Source organism: Siphateles boraxobius, unplaced genomic scaffold, assembly GCF_051911475.1.
Source record: "Siphateles boraxobius isolate OS27281-9 unplaced genomic scaffold, OSU_SipBor_1 6, whole genome shotgun sequence".
NCBI lineage: Eukaryota > Metazoa > Chordata > Actinopteri > Cypriniformes > Leuciscidae > Siphateles > Siphateles boraxobius.
Window position 1 is genome coordinate 3,705,001 of NW_027509186.1, and position 12,500 is coordinate 3,717,500.

The 12,500-nt window shown below is 47.2% G+C and overlaps 7 non-coding genes across 7 annotated transcripts; all 7 read left to right on the forward strand.

Moving 5' to 3' along the window:
• Positions 1–115: 115 nt before the first annotated feature.
• On the forward strand, positions 116–197 carry trnas-uga (transfer RNA serine (anticodon UGA)). The gene has a single exon. It is a non-coding gene; the product is annotated as a tRNA-Ser (tRNA).
• Positions 198–1,073: 876 nt separating this feature from the next.
• On the forward strand, positions 1,074–1,155 carry trnas-uga (transfer RNA serine (anticodon UGA)). The gene has a single exon. It is a non-coding gene; the product is annotated as a tRNA-Ser (tRNA).
• A 418-nt stretch (positions 1,156–1,573) lies between these two features.
• On the forward strand, positions 1,574–1,655 carry trnas-uga (transfer RNA serine (anticodon UGA)). The gene has a single exon. It is a non-coding gene; the product is annotated as a tRNA-Ser (tRNA).
• A 1,683-nt stretch (positions 1,656–3,338) lies between these two features.
• Positions 3,339–3,411, forward strand: trnak-uuu (transfer RNA lysine (anticodon UUU)). The gene has a single exon. It is a non-coding gene; the product is annotated as a tRNA-Lys (tRNA).
• A 120-nt stretch (positions 3,412–3,531) lies between these two features.
• trnas-aga (transfer RNA serine (anticodon AGA)) lies at positions 3,532–3,613 on the forward strand. The gene has a single exon. It is a non-coding gene; the product is annotated as a tRNA-Ser (tRNA).
• Positions 3,614–4,514: 901 nt separating this feature from the next.
• Positions 4,515–4,587, forward strand: trnak-uuu (transfer RNA lysine (anticodon UUU)). The gene has a single exon. It is a non-coding gene; the product is annotated as a tRNA-Lys (tRNA).
• A 120-nt stretch (positions 4,588–4,707) lies between these two features.
• trnas-aga (transfer RNA serine (anticodon AGA)) lies at positions 4,708–4,789 on the forward strand. Its single transcript has one exon. It is a non-coding gene; the product is annotated as a tRNA-Ser (tRNA).
• The last annotated feature ends 7,711 nt before the right edge of the window (positions 4,790–12,500 follow it).

Genomic DNA, 12,500 nt, shown 5'->3' on the forward strand with positions numbered 1-12,500 from the left:
GCCTCTTTTTGTGGAGCGGTACGTTTTGTTGTTGAGTTCTTGCTGATCTACACTGGCCTCGGGCAACGACGCTGCAAGGCAGCAAGCCAAACGACATGCCCCTTTCAGAAAGCTTGTAGTCGTGGCCGAGTGGTTAAGGCGATGCACTTGAAATCCATTGGGGTCTCCCCGCGCAGGTTCGAATCCTGCCGACTACGTTGACAGCATTCGTCTGCTTTAGTTTGTAACCTTCTGGAGGCCTAGCTTAAACTTTATAAAAGGAAAAAAAGTCACTGTTACAGGATTACCCTTGAATAAAGTAATGTTGGTAAGAAACAGTTTTGTCTGCAAGCTAAAGATGACAAGGCCCCTTTGTAGTCAGGGACACGTCGGGTAGACCGGTAGCTCGCCGTGATCGTATAGTGGTTAGTACTCTGCGTTGTGGCCGCAGCGAATCCGGGTCACGGCAAGGTTTTCTGGGTGCCATTGAAATTGAGCTCCATGTCACCACCTCTCCTCACCCCGTCCTTCGGCCTACTCTTTTTGTGCACGGCGCGTGCCCTTGATGTGCTCTGGATGTTCGAGTGAATTGAAACTGGGACCTTCTTTGAAAGCATGAGCTCTCAGGTTCGAACCCTTAGAGAAAAGGCTGAAAACGAAACACTCCTATTTATTTCGGAAGAATCTTGCTTCAGAGAGAATATGGTGCGTATATATTTTCTAATCGCTAGGTGTCAGCGAAAAAAAGTCACTGTTACAGGATTACCCTTGATTAGAGTTATGTTGGTAAGAAACAGTTTTGTCTGCAAGCTAAAGATGACAAGGCCCCTTTGTAGTCAGGGACTCGTCGGGTAGATCGGTAGCTCGCCGTGATCGTATAGTGGTTAGTACTCTGCGTTGTGGCCGCAGCGAATCCGGGTCACGGCATCAGACTTTTAATCTGAGGGTCCAGGGTTCAAGTCCCTGTTCGGGTGAACGAGCCTCTTTTTGTGGAGCGGTACGTTTTGTTGTTGAGTTCTTGCTGATCTACACTGGCCTTGGGCAGCGACGCTGCAAGGCAGCAAGCCAAACGACATGCCCCTTTCAGAAAGCTTGTAGTCGTGGCCGAGTGGTTAAGGCGATGGGCTTGAAATCCATTGGGGTCTCCCCGCGCAGGTTTGAATCCTGCCGACTACGTTGACAGCATGCGCCTGCTTTAGTTTGTAACCTTTTGGAGGCCTAGCTTAAACTTTATAAAAGGAAAAAAAGTCACTGTTACAGGATTACCCTTGATTAGAGTTATGTTGGTAAGAAACAGTTTTGTCTGCAAGCTAAAGATGACAAGGCCCCTTTGTAGTCAGGGACACGTCGGGTAGATCGGTAGCTCGCCGTGATCGTATAGTGGTAAGTACTCTGCGTTGTGGCCGCAGCGAATCCGGGTCACGGCATCAGACTTTTAATCTGAGGGTCCAGGGTTCAAGTCCCTGTTCGGGTGAACGAGCCTCTTTTTGTGGAGCGGTACGTTTTGTTGTTGAGTTCTTGCTGATCTACACTGGCCTCGGGCAGCGACGCTGCAAGGCAGCAAGCCAAACGACATTCCCCTTTCAGAAAGCTTGTAGTCGTGGCCGAGTGGTTAAGGCGATGGGCTTGAAATCCATTGGGGTCTCCCCGCGCAGGTTCGAATCCTGCCGACTACGTTGACAGCATTCGTCTGCTTTAGTTTGTAACCTTCTGGAGGCCTAGCTTAAACTTTATAAAAGGAAAAAAAGTCACTGTTTATTTCAGAAGAATCTTGCTTCAGAGAGAATATGGTGCGTGTATATTTTCTAATCGCTAGGTGTCAGTACACTCGCTGGCTGTTACCTAGAGTGCCGCGGGCTTGCTATTTGCTACAAACAACTGCGCCTTTGACACAAGTTTACAATAACGATAAGAGCGCGGCAAGTCAATAGCATTGAAGCGTGTGAAGAGGCTTTCCAGACAAGTAGCAGTGAGTTTTTGTTCTTTTTCCTAACATTATTTTCCTTTAATGACTATTATCATCAGTCTAATAGGCTGCATTCCCACTAATTTGCAAATATATTTTGACATAGCAGACGTTTTGACGGCCGTTCTGAATCTTCGAAGAAGGAAACGCAATGCATTGGAGGACACTCTTTTTTCTGCGCCAATACGATTCATTTTGCTGTGCGTTCGCACGCAGCACGCACGCTTCTCGAGCAAGAGCCCGGATAGCTCAGTCGGTAAAGCATCAGGCTTTTAATCTGAGGGTCCAGGGTTCAAGTCCCTGTTCGGGTGAACGAGCCTCTTTTTGTGGAGCGGTACGTTTTGTTGTTGAGTTCTTGCTGATCTACACTGGCCTCGGGCAACGACGCTGCAAGGCAGCAAGCCAAACGACATGCCCCTTTCAGAAAGCTTGTAGTCGTGGCCGAGTGGTTAAGGCGATGCACCTGCGCAGGTTCGAATCCTGCCGACTACGTTGACAGCATTCGTCTGCTTTAGTTTGTAACCTTCTGGAGGCCTAGCTTAAACTTTATAAAAGGAAAAAAAGTCACTGTTACAGGATTACCCTTGAATAATGTAATGTTGGTAAGAAACAGTTTTGTCTGCAAGCTAAAGATGACAAGGCCCCTTTGTAGTCAGGGACACGTCGGGTAGACCGGTAGCTCGCCGTGATCGTATAGTGGTTAGTACTCTGCGTTGTGGCCGCAGCGAATCCGGGTCACGGGCAAGGTTTTCTGGGTGCCATTGAAATTGAGCTCCATGTCACCACCTCTCCTCACCCCGTCCTTCGGCCTACTCTTTTTGTGCACGGCGCGTGCCCTTGATGTGCTCTGGATGTTCGAGTGAATTGAAACTGGGACCTTCTTTGAAAGCATGAGCTCTCAGGTTCGAACCCTTAGAGAAAAGGCTGAAAACGAAACGCTCCTATTTATTTCGGAAGAATCTTGCTTCAAAGAGAATATGGTGCGTGTACATTTTCTAATCGCTAGGTGTCAGTACACTCGCTGGCTGTTACCTAGAGTGCCGCGGGCTTGCTATTTGCTACAAACAACTGCGCCTTTGACACAAGTTTACAATAACGATAAGAGCGCGGCCAGTCAACAGCATTGAAGCGTGTGAAGAGGCTTTGCAGACATGTAGCAGTGAGTTTTTGTTCTTTTTCCTAGCATTATTTTCCTTTAATGACTATTATCATCAGTCTAATAGGCTGCATTCCCACTAATTTGCAAATATATTTTACATAGCAGACGTTTTGACGGCCGTTCTGAATCTTCGAAGAAGGAAACGCAATGCATTGGAGGACACTCTTTTTTCTGCGCCAATATGATTCATTTTGCTTTGCGTTCCCACGCAGTACGCACGCTTCTCGAGCAAGAGCCTGGATAGCTCAGTCGGTAGAGCATCAGACTTTTAATCTGAGGGTCCAGGGTTCAAGTCCCTGTTCAGGCGAACGAGCTTCTTTTTGTGGAGCGGTACGTTTTGTTGTTGAGTTCATGCTGATCTACACTGGCCTCGGGCAGCGACGCTGCAAGGCACGAAGCCAAACGACATGCCACTTTCAGCCAGCTTGTAGTCGTGGCCGAGTGGTTAAGGCGATGGACTAGAAATCCATTGGGGTCTCCCTGCGCAGGTTCGAATCCTGCCGACTACGTTGACAGCATTCGTCTGCTTTAGTTTGTAACCTTCTGGAGGCCTAGCTTAAACTTTATAAAAGGAAAAAAAGTCACTGTTACAGGATTACCCTTGAATAAAGTAATGTTGGTAAGAAACAGTTTTGTCTGCAAGCTAAAGATGACAAGGCCCCTTTGTAGTCAGGGACACGTCGGGTAGACCGGTAGCTCGCCGTGATCGTATAGTGGTTAGTACTCTGCGTTGTGGCCGCAGCGAATCCGGGTCACGGCAAGGTTTTCTGGGTGCCATTGAAATTGAGCTCCATGTCACCACCTCTCCTCACCCCGTCCTTCGGCCTACTCTTTTTGTGCACGGCGCGTGCCCTTGATGTGCTCTGGATGTTCGAGTGAATTGAAACTGGGACCTTCTTTGAAAGCATGAGCTCTCAGGTTCGAACCCTTAGAGAAAAGGCTGAAAACGAAACGCTCCTATTTATTTCGGAAGAATCTTGCTTCAAAGAGAATATGGTGCGTGTACATTTTCTAATCGCTAGGTGTCAGTACACTCGCTGGCTGTTACCTAGAGTGCCGCGGGCTTGCTATTTGCTACAAACAACTGCGCCTTTGACACAAGTTTACAATAACGATAAGAGCGCGGCCAGTCAACAGCATTGAAGCGTGTGAAGAGGCTTTGCAGACATGTAGCAGTGAGTTTTTGTTCTTTTTCCTAGCATTATTTTCCTTTAATGACTATTATCATCAGTCTAATAGGCTGCATTCCCACTAATTTGCAAATATATTTTGACATAGCAGACGTTTTGACGGCCGTTCTGAATCTTCGAAGAAGGAAACGCAATGCATTGGAGGACACTCTTTTTTCTGCGCCAATATGATTCATTTTGCTTTGCGTTCCCACGCAGTACGCACGCTTCTCGAGCAAGAGCCTGGATAGCTCAGTCGGTAGAGCATCAGACTTTTAATCTGAGGGTCCAGGGTTCAAGTCCCTGTTCAGGCGAACGAGCTTCTTTTTGTGGAGCGGTACGTTTTGTTGTTGAGTTCATGCTGATCTACACTGGCCTCGGGCAGCGACGCTGCAAGGCACCAAGCCAAACGACATGCCACTTTCAGCCAGCTTGTAGTCGTGGCCGAGTGGTTAAGGCGATGGACTAGAAATCCATTGGGCTCTCCCCGCGCAGGTTCGAATCCTGCCGACTACGTTGACTAATGGTGGGGGAAGAAATCGATTCTGTTCAGTATCTCGATATTTTGCGCACGCAATTATATCGATACAGTAGCGCAAAGTATTGCGATATTTAATTATAAAATTATCTGTTTTACTTTCCGGTTTTCTCAGAGTTTACTCTGATCATTTACATTTGTGTATTACATCCACAAGGTGGCGCTTGTTGCGGTGCTTTGTTGTCGTACATTCGACAGCAAATTCAAATGAAAATGGCTTCAGTATTACTGTTGTACACGACGCTCCGCATCTTTCAAATCGAAAGTGTGGTTAAATTTCGGTTTTATGATTATTCTCAGGTTTGTGTTACTCTATTATGTCTGCTTTATGTTACTCTATTGTATTTAAATAATTTTAAGTTATGTGCTGGGAGCTCAGTGAGTTTTGTTTGTTTCATATTAAATATTATCTGCTCGGTCTTGTCTGTCAGCGCGTTGTCATTGTCCTCTATATTTCACTGCTTGAGAACATGGGTTGAAATCGCCCTCTAAACCCTCATTCACTAAGTTAGGCCTATTCCCTAAGTTAACGTTAGTCCACTAATACTGTTAACTTGAAGGAGTGAATGAAAACGAGTGAGCGACAGCCTAGGACCCTTGACTCTGGAGTTGTTTTGAATACCTGTACGATGACAGCGCTCAATCACTGGAGGAGTGGGGAAATTCTCTTCACCTAGAAGTTGTGGAATCAGATGTCTCATGAAGCCAAGGATATCTTTAGTCTCGGCCCTCTCTGGAATGCCAATGAATCGTAGATTCGAGCGTCTGCTTCGGTTCTCAGCATCCTCAGCCCATGCTTTCAGGTCAGTGTTTTCCTTTTCGAGCACTTTCACACGTTTGACCAGATCTGTTATATTATCCTCGTTTGAGCTGACTCTCTGCTCAAGCTCGATGACCTGCTCTCCAAACATTTGAAGCGATCCATCTATTTTGGTCAGATTGGCTCCAATTGAGTCAATTTTAGCATCCATGTGTGAAATCATATCAAGCTTCATTTGATGCATCATGTCCAAAATGCTTTGGAGAGTAATTGTCTCGTCACCCATTGAGAGACTAAACTCTTTCCACTTACTCAAAAGAAAATGATATGGTCCAGTAACTAGATGGTTTACAGCTGACAATTGGTTTAGTTTGCCTTTCTTACTAAACCACTAGTAGATCATTGCACAGAAGGGGGAAATATATGTCACATTAATCTTAATAAGCAAATTGTAGAGGCAGCAGACTGCAGCTTGTAACACAAACTCACACCACGGCGGCCATTTTTAATATATATTCATGTCATTCATCATACAATTTCAGATACCAATTGTTTTCAAAGAGAGTGCTATAAAGTGTGTGTGAGAGAGAATAAGAGTGAGTGAAAGAGTGGGTATGATCATTTCTTAACAAACATGAAGAAACAGGATTGGCTTGTGTTGTGATTTCAGTTCAGTTCTCATACAATTTCAGTTTGTAAAATAACAGCCATTTTTTTCAAAGAGAGAGTGAGTGAGTGAATGTGTGTGTGTGTGTGTGTGTGTGTGTGTGTGTGTGTGTGTGTGTGTGTGTGTGTGTGTGTGTGTGTGTGTGTGTGTGTGTGTGTGTGTGTGTGTGTGTGTTGTGTGTGTGTGTGTGTGTGTGTGTGTGTGTGTGTGTGTGTGTGTGTGTGTGTGTGTGTGTGTGTGTGTGAGAGAGAGAGTGAGAGAGAGAGAGATTGTGAGTGAGAGAGTATCATTTTTTTCCATTTCTTTCATCACTAAACTGTTTTGATTACATTTTTAATAACCGACAACCATCCGTGTGAGTTCATGCCATCTGATGAGATCTGAACAAACTATTTCACATTAGCATAAAAATATAAATGAAACAGTGTCTCAGAAACTTAAGACTTGAAATATTCCTGACCAAATTAGTTGAGACTGTGGAAAAAAACATACAACCTTATATTGTATTTGCATAATTTCCTATCTATCTGTCTGTCTGTCTGTGCATGTAGACCTACATGTTGCTTACAACAGCCTAATGACTGCCTCTTGTCCTATAGAGATGCCAAAGGAAGGAAAGCCAGATTCATTCTGGACCGGCGTCATGATGCTGTTTGCCCAGGGGAAATATAAATTTTCCACTGGCCAGAGACCTGGGAGCAGACGTTGGAAGGCAGTGTTAGAGAGGATAAAGAATTGTCCCCTGACCCCTGCATTTGGCCTAACGGTCAGAAAAAAAGACATTTTTGAGAAAAAGATCCCCTGCAAATGTGGCTACCATGATGTAAGTAATGTCATTGAATCCTTAAACATATGATATGAGACAAAGATGCTGACAAATGCTTCCTCTACAGCTGTTTCCCATGGCTGGTTCTTCGTTGTGCTTGATTCTCCAAATCACTGTTTTGATGCAGAGTTTTGTGTGATTTAGAGGATAAGAGGATATAGAGAGTAAATACAAAATATTGTTTCCCTCAGTCAGGACAGCAGACAGGGACCGCAGCAGGTCCACAGCAGACAAGCACCGCAGCAGGTCCACAGCAGACAGGGACCGCAGCAGGTCCACAGCAGACAAGGACCGCAGCAGGTCCACAGCAGACAGGGACCGCAGCAGGTCCACAGCAGACAGGGACCGCAGCAGGTCCACAGCAGACAGGGAGCGGTGATAATACCATGACATGCTCCCTTTGTGCTCAGGAAGTGCTCTTTGACCAGTTTACTCAGCACCTGTCAGACTTCCATGTCCAGGAGCAGTGTGAGCACTGCGGCACAAAGGCCATGGGTGCTGTCAGGTTATCAGAGCACCTTGAGAAGTGTCATGTCTCAAAATCTCCCACAGACCTCCCAAACATTTCTCCTCTAACCCCTTCAGCCCGTCCCTCCACTACCCCAGCCCAAGAGATGACACCGACACCAATCGTCTCTCCCCGAGATGCTCCAGCTCCAGTCTGCCTCACAGCCCAAGAGACGACACCAACCATCTGTCTCCAAGTTGCTCCTGCTCCTAGCCCTTCCACACTATCTGAGATGGCACCAGCGACTCAGAGTGGCACACCACTTCTTCCTTCTCCTGCTTCTGCTCCTCCTCCAGCAGCACCAGGGCTCCCAGTCCCTCTGTGCTTTCCAGAGGTAAGGCGGGCCAGGTTTTTGCCAAAGCCGTTCCTCCGGGTCATCAAGCCAGGTGATCGGGAGTGGATTGCCCACATCCTCTATGACGCAAGTTGGCAGCTGAGACAGAATGTCAGGGAGAATTGGCACCACCCCCCAAGCCCAATCAGATCTGTGGCACCTCCAAACCCACATGATTACTTTCGACAGAGGATGTTCCTGGGCACCAATGCGTATGTGGGGCATCCCTCTGAAATGCACTCTGTGCAACCGAAAGATGCACCACTCTGGCATTTACACCAAGGTCAGAGAGGTCATTGATGTGGATAGCAAGTACTATTTAATAGGGGGAGATTACCCAAGGTGCAGCCAGTGCAAACAACCTGTCTGTCCTTGGAGTAGTGACATTTTAAAGCAACTTGACCCCTCTAAACCGCAACAAATTCCCTGCTGTGTTGACTACACATTTGGCACTGGACAGAAAATGTGTGACACTTTTGCGTCCTAGAACAGCAGGGAATAGCTCCAGTTACCTGCAGCAGGCCTTTCAAGAGGCACACAGTGAGGAGTGGGCTAGGAGATCCTGTGACTATTTCACAGATTGTGAAATTCACAAGAGATCCTGCCTGAAGCAGTCCCAGGCTGTTTATCCCCCACCACCACCACCCTTCTCTCCCTTGCCCCTGGCCCAGTGGTTCGAGACAGTGCATGCCAACGATGTTGTCGGTCACCTTGATGAACTCAAAGGTGTCATCACTTCAACGTTTGGCAGAATTCTGAAGCTCGATTCCACTAAGAAGGTAAATGTAAACCTATATAAGCTTGAGCTCATTTGTTCTTTTAGGGTTTGATAAGAATACATATGCTAATGATGTATATACTTTTGTTATAACAGGTTACCAAAAAACTTGCTGGGGGGATTGAGAACACGGCAACATGGATGTCCAATGTGGGGAACGAGTATGGTAAGGTCCTCAACTCGGTCCTCACAACCGGCGAGGGGGCTGGGCTGGATGACTTGTGATCGTTCAACGGTACAGGGATGCTGGTGAGCCACAGCCAGCTGCTATCTATGTGGATAGAGACTGTTGCAGTGACAGAGGTGGGTTTCCTGTAATTTGTGTTGATGTTTTTTTTGCCAAATTAAGGCAGTTGGTGACAATACAAACCAAAAAATGCTTTTACACAGGAGTGAGCCCAGTTCTCCATTGGTTTCGGCCATGGACGTCCACTGTGCGGTTGGATGTGTTCCACTTTATGAGGCGATTCACAAACGGTCTCACCACAGAACACCATCCACTGTACGGTACGTTGCTCCAAATTGTCGAGTTGCATTTTTGAATGGGATTACCAGGACATCTGTCATCTGAAAGAGGCGAAGCGGTCAGAGCTGAGGCAAAAGCATCAGGGCCACGAGCCAACAGATGCCCAGGTGTTGGCGAGCATCAGCTCTAAAGAGCTAGCCAAGCACTGCCTCAGGAAAACACGTGGAGTGGAGGAGACTCGTGCCCTCATCAAAAGTCTTCTTGACTCCATGTGGCACCTTGTGGACGGCACTGGGCTGCACCTTATAAACCATGAACGCATGTCTCAAGTGTGGGAGGTACAGCAAAAGCACCTTGCCTGCATTCAGGATCCACCAGGAGTGCAGCTTTACACAAACATTGGGTCAGGGCTGGAGAAAGGAGAGAAGACACTGGATGTGCTAAGATGCAGCAGAGGGTCCTCCTCTCTGGAAAGCTTTCATAAGCACCAGTTTGCTTTCATTCCAGGCATGTTAAAACCTCACACACATATGGTATATTTTGCTATTGAATGTTGACATAATATTGTTTTAATTTGTTGTAATCAGTGATCCTGTTTTTTGTCTCATCTGGGTGGAGATGCAATGCATTGCACACTCAGATGTACATGCTTGAGGGTGTGTCAAGGTGGAATTTAAACCGGTCAGCACAAGCACTTTCTATGACTGAGACATCCAGGACAAAGCTGTATAACATTCGTTTGATGTCCAATGTGAATACGCTCAGCAACAAAGTGTTGGGAAAACCTCTTCTTCCAGAGTTTATCCCCCCTGGGAAACCTAACGGTAAGAAAAGTCTGCTGTTGATGATGATCAGACCTATATTGTGACATGGTAGGCAAGTAAAAGAATAATTTTTCCCTTGGTGAATACTTATTGCAGGAGAGCGTATTGCTGTAGAATATCTTCTGGCACAGTCCAACAGAGGAGATCTTATGAGCCAGCAGATTGGTATTGGTGAGGTACATCCTGCCTGAGATCTTGGATGAAGTCCTCGAGGACGAATGTCCTGATGTGACCGTACCACAGGCTCATGACCTCACATTGCAGGTAATATTATATCAAGAGTATATCAGATATCAAAAAAATATTGGAAAACTAATAAACAGTTCATTTTTAATGTAGAAGAGACACAAAAAATGTAAAAGATTGTTTATTCTTTATTTATTCTTTATTCTGTGTATACTTTTATTAATCACCTCAGCAATTTGGAAGCAGTGGCCCTAGGCCCTAGGCCCTGGCCAGATCCCAGGTCCCCATTGGAGGAGAGTGATGCCTCTGCTGGGCCCATCTACTCCCCATTGGAGGAGAGTAATGCCTCTGCTGGGCCCATCTACTCCCCATTGGAGGAGAGTAATGCCTCTTCTGGGCCCGTCCTCACCCGATTTGATGAGAGAGATGCCTCCGCAAGTCCCGTCCTCACCCCATTTGAGGAGAGTGTGCTCGTCACCCCAGCTACGGTAAAGTGGATAATGTTTCACCATCAGAAATGTGGGCTTCTTTATATTTGCTCTTGTACCAGATGTTTAAAATTTTATGGTGTTTATTGGTTCAATTCTTGTAACAGGACACTAGGTGTGATGCCAGAGGGATTCCTGGATGGGAGGCAGTTGATGCCTTGGCAGGTTACCTGGTTGGGCTTAACCGAACTATAACAAAACTCTCCAATGCTGAAGTGGCAGAGATTTTGAGGTTATACTCACATCTAAGTGTCTTTGACCAGACCCCCACCAGATACACCCTCAAGAGCAAAAAAACAACGTTGCCAGGACCTTGGAGGGCTTCAAGAAAGTGCAGTGGCTCTGCTCCAGGCCAGCAAGCAGCTGAGAGGTATCCACATCTCATATAGCTATATTCTTTAGTATTTGTATCAATGTATTTATGTCAATATGTGAACATGCATATATAATGAGCACTATGTGATCTGGTCATCTATTTGCAGATTGTTCATGGTCCATGGTCAGGCTGCTCACAGACCAGACCAAAACAGAATTTCAGAGTGTGTTGCTCTCAAGCTGTACAAAGAGTACAAGGAAGCCAGAAATAGGCCAAAGGACAATAAAGGGAGGACATTTGCCATACCCCAGTCCATTGTCATGGCATACTCTCACATCAAGCAGCTAGTTGAGGACTGCAGAGAGATCATGGACAGGAGTGACCTGGTACTGGTAAACATTAACAACACCACTGTGTCCTCCTGGTGAGTTCATCTTTAATATCTTCATAAATTGATTGAATTGCATATTTGAACAAAATTTTTAACAATTAACACACTGAAAAATGTTCTGAAAAACTCTTGTGTGTGTTTTGTTTTCTGTCTCTGCAGGCTGCATGATCGCCAAAAGAGAACTGAACGGGGTTCTTTACTTCAGGGTGTGCAGCTTCCACAGCAGATTGCTGTGGCTAAAAAATCCCTCCTGGAGGTTTGTGACCTACCATCACAGCCAGTTCAGCATGGACACACTCTTTTGGAGTTCCAGGAGCCTGAGAACCGTGAGGGCGAGGCAAAAATCCGCCAGCGACACAGTTCCAGAACACCTGCTATTCCACACACAGGTGGGGGAGACGCAGCTATTGCCAAACACGATGCTGCTTCCTCTCAAAACAGGTGTATGGAGGGCTGGTCCTCTGCCTACAAGCCATCCCCAACACACTACCAGAGCTGGTCTTCTTACCAGGCACCCCTGGCACACTCTCATGTTTGGTCCTCCACCCACCCACAACCCTCAGCATCCACCCAGGGCTGGTCTGCAACCCACCCACCAACCTCAGCATCCACCCAGGGCTGGTCTACAACCCACCCACCACCCTCAGCATCCATCCAGGGCTGGCCTGCCACCCAACCACCACCCTCAGCATCCACCCAGGGCTGGTCCTCCAACCAGGGCTGGTCTGCAACCCACCCACCACCCTCAGCATCCACCCAGGGCTGGTCCTCCAACCAGGGCTGGTCTGCAACCCACCCACCACCCTCAGCATCCACCCAGGGCTGGTTCTCCAACCAGGGCTGGTCTGCAACCCACCCACCACCCTCAGCATCCACCCGGGGCTGGTCCTCCAACCAGGGCTGGTCTGCAACCCACCCACCACCCTCAGCATCCACCCAGGGCTGGTCTGCAACCCACCCACCAACCTCAGCATCCACCTAGGGCTGGTCTGCAACCCACCCACCACCCTCAGCATCCATCCAGGGCTGGCCTGCCACCCAACCACCACCCTCAGCATCCACCCAGGGCTGTTCATCCACCTCCTACTGTCCCGACCAACCTAGGTTCCCTCACCAAGCACTCGATCCCTTTAATCGCCAGCGTG